At 33.7% G+C, this 15,397-nt stretch overlaps 1 protein-coding gene across 1 annotated transcript in view; it reads left to right on the forward strand.

Annotated features, from left to right (window-relative positions):
* LOC148945558 (zinc finger and BTB domain-containing protein 35-like) overlaps positions 1-15,397 on the forward strand; it is a 205,721-nt gene that overhangs the window by 56,502 nt on the left and 133,822 nt on the right. The gene's annotated exons all lie outside the window — the stretch shown is intronic.

Consider the following 15,397-nt stretch of genomic DNA (forward strand, 5'->3'; position numbering starts at 1 on the left):
TGGAGGGAAACACTAGTGAAAAGAATGCCCCATCCCCCTGAAGACATGGCGTTTAAACTGTGGAGGAACCCCGCAAAAACTTTGGATTCCTCTCAAAGCTCTCAAGAATTCTTCAAATCTCCCGAGTTGAAAACTCAAAGCGAGGACTTAAGGAATAAACCTTCTACTTCCAGAGGAGTAGAAATTTACGAAGGAAGGGGAGGTGATACCTCAAAAATGCGAGGTGCAACTTCTAAAAGTTCTAATGCGAAATCATCAGAAACCAGTTCCGAAGAGTCTGACGGCGAATCAGACCATATAGTAGTTAAAGAAATAGAAAAATGAAAACCGACTTCAGCAGCAGCGTATGTGAAAGAAACAAAATTAAAAGGGCAAGAATTTTTTAAAAAACAATACAAAAAGTTTGATCTTATTTCGCTAGAGAAACTTGCAAAGAAAAAACACAAGAAGTCGAGTAGAAAGTAATGACACAATCGGGTAGAACGGTTAAAAAACCTGATAGATGGAATTACCCTTAGTCAGTACAGGATTAAGAGATTTTAATGGATAGGCATCATAAAGGAATAATAATCTAAAAACTTTTAGCTCACAAGTGAAAATCATACATTTATAAAATTGCTATAGAAAAATTTTGCTCAACATATATCATGGCTTTGCATGAATCAAAACCGTCTGATACCGTCAGTTCAACATATATCAGTTTCCGAAAACAAATTCTAATTAAAAAGTCACATTTCATATAATTAATTTGAATAGTTTCCTTTAATATAAAAATTCTACCCGTACCATTCCAGTATGATGTATCCAGTCCAACTGAAAGAAGCCGTGATAGGGAGTACTAAACGAGAAACATTCATACACCTTAGAAATGACCTTTGGTTATTTTCTGTTCCAAGAGAAACTGTTGGAACTTTGTCCTGCTATAACATTACCGAAAGAAAAAATTCAAGTTACAGGACGGCATTACTGTTACAATATATAGGTACGATAACCGTAAAACAAGGATGCTGATTTGTAAGTAAAGAGTCAACTGTTCTAACACCATTAATTACCACGAGCGCAAATGTAATAAGTCCTAAAATAATCAATTTCAAGCCAGTTAACCTGTCGTACACTATTCCCGATATAGAAAGTGAGGAAATGAAAACCTCGATATGGTCCAAAATAGAAAAAATTAAGGGGACATTAAGGCTTACAAAAATAAGAGAAGTATTAGACACCCAGATCCCCCTATTTACAAATGAGGACCAGAGATTAACGTATGTGGATAATAGATTTGGATTATTCTCATCCAATTTCTGGTGGAACATACTACTGACCGTATTTTTCGTGTTCGTGATTTCCCTGACCATGAGAATCTTACTGACTTTTAATTATGGAAAAATCCTGAGACTAAGAAGGCAAAACCCAAAGGAAGAACACGGGGAAACGGCTGAAATGCAGAAGTTAAACTCGGATCCCCATGAGAACGTCTAAGCCAAGAAAAGGGAAGACATTAGAGAACGAGTGGGTATTGGGTCTTCAGTCGTCCTTGCTATGTCTAGTTCCCTCATTGTAGGTGTAGTTTACATAAAACCGTGTTGGTATGACGCTCAACATGCGTCTCTCTAACAGCACGGACGTGCGTGAACAATGAAGGCATGACATATGTTGTAAACTAAAACCTCAAATTTAACAATGTAGAGTAACTTATGTTTAAAGGATTGATTTAAACCTAAGGGAGAATTGAATAGGGTTGAAGAAGATTAAGATTATAACGTTGTTCTGTCAATAACGTATACTGAAGAGATCTCTGTCTAAATTAATAAGAGTACCTTATTTAAACCAACATGATAACAATGTTATTTTATTTACACCAATAAATGTGCATTAACATTAGTCAATCTTGCTTAATATTGCCTTGTAGCGTAATCGTCATAAACGCACTTAATTATATTGCTTATTATGTATTATGACAACTTGATTTTAAAGAACGTGTGATTCTGCCTCGTTATTTTTATTACAGGAAGTGGATTGACATATTGGAAATCAATCATTACAATGCGTAGTCCAGTGCAGATACAACCTAGTAGCATCTATTTTCATCATACCTCAACCAACGAGGAGTACTCACCATAGACTCCAGCCAATTTTCATCCCAGCTTCGTTTACGAAAATTACAGTTACCTTTTGATCGTTGTTTCCTCGACCACGAACCATATTACGGATCAGGTAACACTATATTTGAATCTCAGTATCCAGTGCATTATCGAACTATATAAACACATAAATCCTGAGAACCCCATCGACCAGTATAAGATATGAGTAAATAAATATCACCCTTGATAATCTTTATGGACCCATGCACCATGCGATTGTATAGTTATGATATTCGATGATCTTAAAAATTATTTATGTGTCACAGATTCACGCGTCGAATCCCTTTCGACCATTTCTCGGAATCCATCCTATCACCTCTATCAGATTTGAAAAGTTAATATCTCTGTTATCCCATAAATGTTAAGAGATAATTTCTGAAAAATGGACCTGGAAACCAACCATTGAATTACAGAAACCAAATTTAACCCTAGTGACTAACCCCTCAGTGACATTATACCCTTCCCACAAGTTAAAGACAGTATGTTGAAGGAGTCACTAAAGTTTGATGTCGACCCTTTCCAAATCCAAACATCAATTCCCCTGTGATTAACCAAGGAATCACCGCAAAAGTTATTAGACGAAATCCAGGCACAAATAATTTTATAAGAGAAATGTAACCTATAAGTGCACAAAAGAACAATTCTATGCCAGAATTACATTCTCTATGTACTTTAAAATATCCCAAGAACGATATGCTGAGAAGAAAATCAACCCAATCCGGACTTTGTTGATAATAGATCAAGTCCCAAGTCCCAGTGTTCAACCCCTTAACGATAAGAGCACCCTATGAACTATCCCAAAACAGCAGGTGAGAATGAACTCTGATATCAAAATTCCACACACCTGTACCTGAGAGTATCATTTTCCATTTGAAAATTGGAGAAGCAAGATGAACATAACCACGCTCGAACTGTTCGGTGAAGAAACTATATTGTAAGTGTTTTTAAATTTTTGCATAGACGAAAGGAGTGAAGGACCATAATTTATAACAGAAAGAGTGAGTACGCTAAGAGACATGTGGATGGTGAAATAGGTGTGAATTTAAACATGTCACATTTTAATAGTTTTGATAAAAATAGTTTCAAAAAACAACTTCGATGACTTATTATCAGAATTATACAACGAACAAACCAAGTGAAAATGTTTTAATGATTACCAGTGAATATAGTGAATACTTTAAATCGTTCATATATATGTATATATGTATTGTTATTTACTTAGATAGAGTTAATCTAAAGTCAATGTATTTAACCATTAATTTAGCGTAGATAGGAAGCATATTTATCCTATAGTTAGCAAAATAAAAAAAAAACTTGTAAAAGGTGAATTTTCAAAAAAACCTCATAGTAAAAGTAGAATAGCCTCAACCTTGTTGGAAATGTAAAAGTCATCAGTGTTATATGTAGAAAAAAAATCTTTAGTATAGTAGCTAGGCTAGAACCATAGATAATCCCAGTCCGGTAGGTGAACTTTAGATAGGGATGTATAATAAAATAAGAAAAGTAATACAGAAAAATTTTTAGCACTCCTGATTAAGCTTATATAAGAGAATAAAATAATACGATGTCAATTCAAAATTACGCAGGACCAATAGTTAATAAATCGCGAATATTTCAAAAACCCAAGGGCAAGCAAGTCCTAATGACGTGACGTCATTAAATAACGGGAAGGGTAATATGCACCGTGAATAATATGTGATATATTTAAAATACAAAAAAATAAAATTCTTTCTTTCTAAAGATAATTCCGACATAAATTAAGCTTCCCCTAATTAAGTTCAAATCCTGTTTCCAAGAGTCTAAATTCTTAATCAGCAAAAAGAGAAACTGCGTTTTGGCCTCAGCCAAACAACGACGCTATTCGGTTTTGAATTTCTCTAACATATTTGTTAATAAATAAATGCTACATACAAAGTTTCTCAGGAAGTTTAAGTTATAAGAGCAGTGTCAATGTTCAAATCATTAAAACATTTAAACAAATTATTGGATAGAGAGTTATCATAATGAAGTTGGTAAACATGATTACAAGGTAACAGTCCCCTCCACAGGACTTGGGCCAATCATGAAGTAGATCTCATGGCACATGATTAGGACTTAGGATATATAGCGTAGAAAAGTGTTTTTCGCGTCATTATTATGGTCATTATTATTATTGGCATTCAGGCATTGCAATTCAGTGATTATCATTATTATTATTATGGAGGCATTTCGATGAGAGCATTCGTAGATCAGAATTATTATGATTGGCATTCAGGCATTGCAATTCAAACTATTATTGGACATTCGTTTTGTCAGAATTATCATTATGACGCAGTCATTGTAGAGATTTGGTCATTATTATTATCTCAGTCACTATTTTCGTCATTGAAGTGAAGCACTGTTGTACACCTAAATGTAAGTCTCAATTAAACTATTGCTTTTCTATTTGTGTTCGTTTTATTTATATATCTGTATCTAATCGCAGAGCAGGCAACTAGTTCGTATGCCTCCATCGGTAACGCTCCCAGGAATCTGATTCCTACATAACATTAGAGGTAATTGACAAGAAGATAACCCGAGGAAGCGAGGTTACGCTCCCAAATTGATAGTTGGAGAAAGTCTAACCTACTATAGCTACAGATTTTGTTTTCTCACTTTCAGCGCGTGGCGCGATCGGTACACCTCTTTAAATCATAATATTACATTTGTGGCCCCAAACTTCATTGCCACATTTGGCGCATCTTAATCGCCACAGTTTTAAAACAATAATTTTACATATGGCACAGTCTTGAGCGCTATAAGTGGCGCTATCAGAGAACTTATAAGGTGTAAGTTCACAGCTTTAAAGCATAATATTACATTGGCGCGGTCAATCTTTATTACCACAATTGCCACAGTCCCCTTCTTTTTTATTGCTACACCACAACTGGTGGCATTGCAGATAAATTGGGTCGAGAGGGCTAGATAAAAATAGTACATTCAAATAAAATGGCTTTACCAGAGGAAAAAATGACTTCCCTATCAACAGTACTTGAAATTGCAAAAATTATAAAAATCTCAATAGAAGGGGGAACATCAGCTCAAGTTCTAGCGACATTAAATACAAAAGAAGGAAAGGTTAAAACAATGGACGCCATGATAGGAGGATACTTCCTAACAGAATACCCCACGATTTTCGTGGAAAATCAAGTTATTAAAATTGAAAATGGTATCACACACTTAAAACTATCAAATCTAATTAATAATAAAGTAAGACTGAGTCAGATAGAACTTGGATCAGTGGAAAAGATTTCAAATTCAGAAATAAAATCTCTAAACAGTCCAGAATTAAGCGTAAATTCCACTAGCCACAAAAAATTATACTCATTAAAACCACAACCACAAGAAGAGTATGGAATGTCATAAACGGATTTTTATCAAAAATTTGATTTAAAACATTTACCGGAAAACGTAGAAACCCGGGTGGAATGTTTTACTATGTCTCCGACAAAGTATGTTGATAAAGAGTTTAATCACTCTGATACTTAGATTTTGTCAATTTTATAATATGTAGCCAACAAAGGATGTTGATAAAGAATTTATCCACTCTGATACTTAGATTTTGATAATGTTATCCCGTGGTATCCGACAAAAGATGTTAGTAAAGGATTTATTCACTCTGAAACTTAGATTTTGTTAATGCTATCCGATGTATTGGATAAAATATGTTGATAATGAATTTACTCACTCTGATACTTAGATTTTGTGAATGTTATCCGACGTATCCAACAAAGGATGTTGATAAAGGATTAATTCACTCTGATACTTCGATTTTGTCAATGTTATCTGATATATCTGAAAATTAGATGTTGATACAGAATTTATTCACTGTGATGCTTATATTTTGCCAATGTTATTCTATATATCCGACAAAGGATGTTGATAAAGAATTTAATAACTCTGATATTTAGATTTTGTCATTGTTATCCTATGTAGACGACAAATGATGTTGTTAAGGAATTTAATCACTCTGATACTCAAATTTTGATAATGCTATATGGCGTCTCTGATAAAGCATGTTGGTAAATGATATATTCACTCTGATACTTAGATTTGGATAATGTTATCCGATGTATCAGTTAAAATATGTTGATAATGAATTCATTCACTCTAATACTTAGATTTCCATGAGGTTTATCCCTTAGTTGATATGCAATTAATATTTTAAGCCTTCATCTCTTTTAAATAATCAGTTTCAGAAATTTAAAATATTTATTCTCAAGACATCCCACCAACATAAAAATTATAATATGTATCTCTTAATGAGTTACCATTCCCTGAGATTTATCTCTTAGTTGATAATTAATGTTTTAAGCCTTCATCTCTTTAAATAAATATTTTCAGAAATTTAAAATTATTATTCTCAAGACATCCCTCAAAAATGAAAAATAATATGTATCTCTTAATGGAGTTACCATTCAATGAGATTTATCAATTAGTTGATAGGAAATTAATATTTCAAACCTTCATCTCTTTTAAATAATTTTTTTCAGAAATTTAAAATAATTATTCTCAAGTCGTCCCTCCAAAATAAGAAAAAAATAATGTGTATGTCTTAATGGAGTACCATTTCCTGAGATTTATCCCTTAGTTGATAAGCAATTAATATTTTAAGCCTTCATCTCTTTTAAATAATCAGTTTCAGAAATTTAAAATATTTATTCTCAAGACATCCCTCCAAAATGAAAAATAATATATATCCCTTAGTGGAGTTACCATTTCCTGACATTTATCCCTTAGTTGATAGACAATTAATATTTTCAGCGTACATCTCTTTTAAATAATTTTTTTCAGAAATGTAAAAATAATTATTCTCCAGACATCCCTCCAAAATAAAAAAAATGATATGTATCTCTTAAAGGAGTTACCAATACTTGAGATTTATCCCTTAGTTTATAAGCAATTAATATTTTAAGCCTTAATCTCTTTTGAATAATCAGTTTCAGAAATTTAAAATAATTATTCTCAAGACATCTCTCCAAAATATAAATAATGATATTTATCTCTTAATAGACTTAGCAATCCCTGAGATATATCCCTTAGTTGATAAGCAATTAATATTTCAAGCCTTTATCTATTTTAAATAATCAGTTTCAGAAATTTAAAATAATTATTCTCAAGATATCCGTCCAAAATAAAAAATAATATGTATGTCTTAATGGACTTCCTCAGATCTCTGGGCTGTATTCTCTAAAATATATATTTCCTCGCTAAATATATCTCAATAATATAGGATTCACCTATGCCAAACTCTGGGCTCTATTCTTTAAAATATATATTCCCTTGCTAAAGATATGTTAATAATAAAGGAATCACCTCTAGCAAACGCCCTTAACAACTCTCCAAAACTATATCTAGTTGGGAAAAATAGAAACCTCTGAGCTGTATTCTCTGAAATACATATTTCCTCGCTAAAGATATCTCAATAATATTCGATTCACCTATACCAAACTTACTTAACAACTCTCTGAAACTATACCTAGGGGAGCAAAATAGTACCCTTATTTTTGTTATTATTACACTGTTTCAATCAAATAAACGAGAATATTCAAAAATTAATGTTTTCAGCCTTCATCTATTTTAAATAGTCAGTTTCAGAAATTTAAAATAATTATTCTCAAGACATCCCTCCAAGATAAAAAATAATATGTATCTCTTAATGGACTGCCTCAGATCTCTTGGCTATATTTTCTAAAATATATATATCCTCGCTAAAGATATATCAATAATATAGGATTCACCTATGCCAAACTCTGAGCTGTATTCATTAAAATATATATTTTCTCGCTAAAGATATCTCAATAATAAAGGAATCACCTGTACCAAATGTCCTTGACAACTCCCCGAAACTATATCTAGTTGAGAAAAATAGCAATCTCTGAGCTGTATTCTCTGAAATACATATTTCCTCGGTATAGATATCTCAATAATATAGGATTCATCTATACCTAACTTCCTTAACAAATCTCCGAAACTATACCTAATGGAGGAAAATAGTGCGCTTATTTTTATTATTATTAAACAGTTTCAAACAAATAAACGAGAATATTCAAAAAAAGAAGTCATATCGTTACCCAAAATTTACATGAGGAGAAAAATAAGACATTTCGGGCATTTTTATAAGCCCAAACTCATCAAATCACTAAATACGATTACTAAATTTGCCGTACATTTCGTTGTCCCCCCTCAAAAAAGCGTAATCTCTCATTACTCTAAATTTTCATGAGGGGAACAATAAGGCCTTTCAGGCATTAATTTCGTTGTGCAAATCATCATTTCTCAACAAATCATTAAATCCTGCTTCTAAATTTGTTCAACATTTCGGTGTGCCTCCCAAAAGAGCGTAATTTCTCGTTACCCTAAATTTATATGAGGAGAAAAATATGGCCTATTTCTATTTTCATCTATTTTAAATAATCAGTTTCAGAAGTTTAAAATAATTTAAATTTATCATTTGGAGGGATGTCTCAAGACATCCCTCCAAAATAAAAAATCATATGTATCTCTTAATAGAGTTAGCATTCCCTGAGATTTATCCCTTATTTCATAACCAATTAATATTTTAAGTCTTCATCTATTTTGAATAATCAGTTTCAGAAGTTTAAAATAATTATTCTCAAGACATTAGTAGAAGGAGGGTTTATACTCCTGGGCGAACACCATATATGGGCATTAACCTACTTTCGGAGGTCACGCAATACAACCGTAGGGTCATTGAATACAACCGGGACAAGATTATTGACCTCCAATGAGTTGGAATACTGGGCGAACAAGATCACAGCCAATCAGGGAGTTGCATTACTAACGGGAGTGACATAAGAGCAGGCTTCTGAGAATTTCACCTCGAGAACATTCTTATCAGAGAGTTAGAAATACTGACGGGTCAGAATTTTGATAAAGAAATTCAGAACAATTCAAAGAGATTGTTATAAAACAACTAGTGAGACGATTATGAGTATGAACCATCAAGGACTGCAACCACCAAGGGCCTCAACCTCCAAAGGTCCCCTACCTCAACCTCCAATGGCCCCTCCCCCCACTTTTTGGGCCCCTCTACCATTTAAAAAAAACTTTTGTGCGCTTGAGACATAGAAATTAATTAACAGAAAAGGTTTTTCAGCTAAAGCAGGGAACAAGTTTAAAACTTAAAATAAATATAATTACTCTTTAGTTTTTAAAACTTCTAGTTGTTTTCCAAATCATACCCGGAGCTATCCAAGACAAAATTTGAGGCTTTTATCAAGGACATTAAATCTCATCCATACTTTTACCAAGGACATTAAATATAGTCCAGACTTTTACCAAGGAAATTAAATATCGTCCAGAGTTTTACTAAGGACCTTAAATCTCGTCCTGACTTTTACCATGGGCATTAAATCTTGTCCAGGCTTTTACCAATGACATTAAATCTCGTCCAGGTACCAAGGACATTAAATCTCGTCCAGACTTTTACCAAGGACATTAAATCTCTTTCAGGCTTTTACCAAGGACATTAAATCTCGTCCTGGCTTTTACCAAGGACAATAAATCTCGTCCAGGCTTTTACCATGGACATTAAATCTCGTCTAGGCTTTTACCAAGGACATTTAATCTCGTCCAGGCTTTTACCAAGGACATTCAATCTCGTCCAGACTTTTACCAAGGACATTAAATCTCGTCCAGGCTTTTACCAAGGACATTAAATCTCGTTCAGACTTTTACTAAGGACATTAAATCTTGTTCAGGCTTTTACCAAGGACATTAAATCTCGTCCTGGCTTTTACTAAGGACAATAAATCTTGTCTAAGCTTTTACCATGGACATTAAATATCGTCTAGGCTTTTACCAAGGACATTAAATCTCCAAAAAATCAAACAAGAAGAACGGGTTTTAATTTCTATAAAGCAGTGAATACAACACATTTAATTAAACACAAATACTCCGAATATTTCGGCCCCACATCCGGGAGCCTTTCTCAACGGAAAAAAAAATTCTTACATAAACATAAAAAACATACTAAACAAAACAAAAGAAAAATATAAATAAATAGGAAAAGAAAACTCACATATTAAATAAACAAACTCCATTAAACAAACTTCGAGATTACATTAAATCTCGTCCAGGCTTTTACCAAGGACATTAAATCTCGTCCAGGCTTTTACCGAGGACACTAAATCTCGTCCTGGCTTTTACCAAGGACAGTAAATATCGTCCAAGATTTTATCATGGACATTAAATCTCGTCTAGGCTTTTACCAAGGAATTAAATCTCGTCCAGACTTTTACTAAGGACATTAAATCTCGTTCAGGCTTTTACCAAAAACATTAAATCTTGTCCTGGATTTTACCAAGGACAATAAATCTCGTCCAGGCTTTTACCATGGACATTAAATCTCGTCTAGACTTTTATCAAAAAGGACATTAAATCTCGTCCACGCTTTTACCAAGGACATTAAATCTCCTCCAGACTTTTACCAAGGTCATTAAATTTCGTTCAGGCTTTTACGAAGGACATTAAATCTCGTCCTGGCTTTTGCCAAGGACAATAAATCTCGTCCAGGCTTTTACCATGGACATTAAATCTCGTCTAGGCTTTTACCAAGGACATTAAATCGCGTCCAGACTTTTACCGAGGACAAAAAATCTCATCCAGGCTTTTACCAAGGACATTAAATCTCGACCAGGCTTTCACCAAGGACGTTAAATATCCTTCCCCGGCTTTCACCAAGGACATTAAATCTCATCCAGGCTTTTACCAAGGACATTAAATCTCGTCTAGGCTTTTACCAAGGACATTAAATCTCGTCCAGACTTTTATAAGGACATTAAATCTCGTTCAGGCTTTTACCAAAAACATTAAATCTCGTCCTGGCTTTTACCAAGGACAATAAATCTCGTCCAGGCTTTTACCATGGACATTAAATCTCGTCTAGGCTTTTATCAAAAAGGACATTAAATCTCGTCCAGGCTTTTACCAAGGACATTAAATCTCCTCCAAACTTTTACCAAGGACATTAAATTTCGCTCAGGCTTTTACGAATGACATTAAATCTCGTCCTGGCTTTTACCAAGGACAATAAATCTCGTCCAGTCTTTTACCATGGACGTTAGATCTCGTCTAGGCTTTTACCAAGGACATTAAGTCTCGTCCAGGCTTTTACCACGGACATTAAATCTCGTCCAGGCTTTTATCAAGGACATTAAATCTCGTCCAGTCTTTTACCAAGGACAATAAATCTCGTCCAGACTTTTACCAAGGACATTAAATCTCGTCCACAATTTTACTAAGGACATTTACTAGATTATGAGCAAGCGTTCAATTCTGTTTATAGAAGAGCTTTAGTAATGGTTTTATCCTTGTATGGTATACAAGACAAAAAACATTGAAGTGATTAGTGCTATGTACAAGAATAACACTGCTGTGGTTAAGGTAGGAAATGAGGATAGCAGCTGGATTTGAATTAAATCACGAGTTAAGCAGGGTTGTAATCTATCACACTTTATAGGGATTATTTTGATGGACTTTGTTTTCAGGGGCACAGGAAAGGCAATGAGAGGCCACGGAATCAAATGGGGAGGAAAAAGTCTCCTGGACTTGGATTATGCTGATGATTTAAGCATCCTAGATGAAAGTGTGAGCAAAATGAATGAAATTTTAGAGGTTTTGCGAGTTCAGGGTGCTAGAATAGGTTTGAAAAGTAATGTTAAGAAGACTAAGTAACCAAGGCTAGGAATAAGTGAAGATGAAAAGGTGACGTTGGGTAATGAAAAGATTGAGCAGGTGGGCAGCTTCGCTTCCCTTGGTAGTATTAATAGTAAAGATGGTGGGAGCAGTGAAGATGTTAAAAATAGAATAGCCAAGGCTCATGGTGTTTTTTCACAGTTAAAAAAAAGTTTGGAAGAATACGAAAATAAGTCTGCAAACCAAGATTGGAATACTAGAAACTACAGTGATGACAATGGTTAAGTATGGCTCTGAAGCATGGACGCTCCGAAAAGCGGATGAAGATTTGCTAGATGTTTTCCAGAGAAATTGCCTAAGGATTGTTCTGGGTACCCGGCTGACTAACCGTATTTCAAATAATAGGCTATACGAAAAATGTGGTTCCATACCGCTCTCTAGGACTATAATGAAAGAAAGGTTGAGGTGGCTAGGGCACGTTGTGCGGATGAAGGATGACAGCTTGCCGAAGATTGTTCTTTTCGGCCAACCATCTAGGGCTAAACAGAAAGCAGGTCGTCCCCGTCTGGAGCGGGATGACGTCATAAAGACAGATTTAAAGAAAATGAGAGCTTCGTGGGAGGGTGTTAAGAGAGAGGCTTTGAATAGATTGGGATGGATGAGGAGCTTGCATAGCTGTGTTGGCCTCAGGCGGATTAGTGCTGCAGTGAGTTGTTAGTAGTAGTGGTAGTATTAAATCTCGTCCAGGCTGTTATAAAGGACATTAAATAATGTCTAGGCTTTTACCAAAGACATTAAATCTCGTCCAGGCTTTCACCAAGGACATTAAATATCCTTCCCAGGCTTTTACCAAGGACATTAAATATCGTCCAGGATTTTGCCAAGGACATTAAATCTCGTCTATGCTTTTACCAAGGAAATTAAATCTCGTCCAGGCTTTTATCAATGACATTAAATCTCGTCCAGACTTTTACCAAGGACATTAAATCTCGTCCGGGCTTATAAGCAAGGACATTAAATCTCGTCCAGGCTTTTTATCAAGAACATTGAATCTCGTCCAAGCTTTTAGCAAAGACATTAAATCGCGTACAGGCTTTTACCGAGGACATTAAATCTCGTCCAGGCTTTTACCAAGGACATTAAATCTCGTCCAGGCTTTTTACCAAGGACATTAAATCTCCTTCCCAAGCTTTTACCAAGGATATTAAATCTCCTTCGCAGGCTTTACCAAGGACATTAAATCTCGTCCAGGCTTTTACCAAGAACAGCAAATGTCGTCTAGGCTTTTACCAAGGACATTAAATCTCGTCCACGCTTTTACCAAGGACATTAAATGTCGTCCAGACTTTTACCATGGACATTAAATCTCGTGCTAGGCTTTTACCAAGGACATCAAATATCGTCCGACTTTTACCACGGACATCAAATCTCGTCCATGCTTTTATCAAGGACATTAAATCTCGTCCTTCCTGCTAAACTAACTACAATAGCAACATTTTACCCTATTTTATTAGTATTTTCAAGGGTTTTTTGATATCCTTGACGGAGCATTCTCCTTCTAAACTAGCTAAATTAGCAATATTTTACCCTATTATTAGTATTTTCAAGTGTTTTTGGTAGCCTTGATGGAGTATTCTTCTTCGAAACTAGCTACAATAGCAACATTTTACCCTATTTTATTAGTATTTTCAAAGGATTTTTGTTAGCCTTGATGGAGCATTCTCCTTCTAAACTAGCTACAATAGCAACATTTTACCCTATATTATTAGTATTTTCAAGGGTTTTTCGTAGCCTTGATGGAGCACTCTCCTTCTAAACGAGCTAAAAAAGCAACATTCACCCTTTATTATTAGTATTTTTAATGGTTTATTGGTAGCCTTGACACTTTGATTGCGAATATTCGCCATGAAGATAAAAAGTTCCACTTTAATTCTAAGTTTTCCCAACGAAGTGAATAAAAGTTCAAGCTCTCTTCTGAATTTTCTCAATAAAAAGAAATAAGTTACAGATCAATTATATTTTTTTCTAGAGAAAATTAAAAAGATTCCACTTCAGTGCTGATTTTTCTCAAAGAGATGAAAAAATTTTTTAAGTTCTGTTCTAAATTTCTTATTAAAGATAGAAAAGATTTATACTATGATTGAGAGTATTCACCATGAAGATAAAGAGTTCCAGTTTAATTCTGAGTTTGCTAAAAGAAGTAAAGAAAAGTTCAAGTTCTCTTCTGTATTTTTTGAAGAATATAAGAAAAAAGTTATACTAGGACTGTGAATATTCACCTCGAAGATAACGGGTTCCACTTTAATTCTGTGTTTTCTCAAAGAAGTGAAGAAAAGTTCAAGTTCTCTTCTAAAGATAAAAAGTTCCACTTTAATTCTGAGTTTTCTCAATAAAGTGAAGAAAAGTTCAAGTTCTCTTTCTGAATTTTCACAAAGAAAAAATAAGTTACAGATCAATTCTAGTTTTTTCCAGATAAAATAAAAAGGTTCCACTTCAGTTCTGATTTTTCTCAAAGAGGTTAAAAAAAATTAAAGTTCTGTTCTAAATTTCTCGTAAAAGATAGAAAAAATTTATACTTTAATTGCGAATATTCACCATGAAGATAAAGAGTTTAACTTTAATTCAGAGTTTTCTCAAAGAAAGGAAGAAAAGTTCAAGCTCTCTTCTGAAAATCTCTCAATGAAAAGAAAAAGCTACAGTTTAATTCTAATTTTCTTCATACAAAATAAAAAAGGTTCTACTTCAGTTCTGATTTTTCTCAAAGACATAACCATTTAAAGTTCCGTTCTAAATTTTTCTGTTGAAGATAGAAAAAAGTCATACTTTGATTGTGAATATTCTCCATCAAGATAGAAAGTTCCACTTTAAATCTGAGTTTTCTCAATGAGTTTTCTCTTCTGAAAAATTTCTCAATGAAAAATTTATGAATAAATTCTAATTTTTTCAAAAATAAAAGGGTTCCGCTTTACAATTCTGATTTTTCTCAAAAAATGCTACGGATAAATTCTATTTTTTCCAATGAAAAGAGAGGGATGCTCCACCTAAGTTCTGTTTTTCCTCAAATAAATGAAAAAAATTTAAAGTTCTGTTAGAAATATCTTATGGAAGGTAGAAGAAACTATGTTATGATTGTGAATATTTACCATGAAGATAAAGAGTTCCACTTTAATTCTGAGTTTTCTCAAAGAAGTGAGAAAAAGTTCAAGTTCTCTTCTGAAGATAAAAAGTTCCACTTTAATTCTAAGTTTTCTGAATAAAGTGAAGAAAAATTCAAGTTTCTTCTGAATTTTCTCAAAGAAAAAAAAGTAACAGGTCAATTATAATTTTTCTAGAGAACAAATAAGGTTCCACTTCAGTTCTGGTTTTTCTCAAAGAGGTGAAAAAAATCTTAAATTATGTTCTAAATTTCTCGTAAAAGATAGAAAAAAGTTATACTATGATTGTGAATATTCACCATGCAGATAAATAGTTCCACTTTAATTCTGAGTTTTCTCAAAGAAGTGCAAAAATTTTCAAGTTCTCTTCTGAATTTTCTTAAAGAAGAGAAAAAAGTTAGCTCAATTCCGAATTTTACCAAAGAA

Source organism: Artemia sp. Qi Xiang Cuo, chromosome 13 (genome assembly GCF_049724085.1).
Source record: "Artemia sp. Qi Xiang Cuo chromosome 13, ASM4972408v1, whole genome shotgun sequence".
Classification (NCBI taxonomy): Eukaryota; Metazoa; Arthropoda; class Branchiopoda; order Anostraca; family Artemiidae; genus Artemia; species Artemia sp. Qi Xiang Cuo.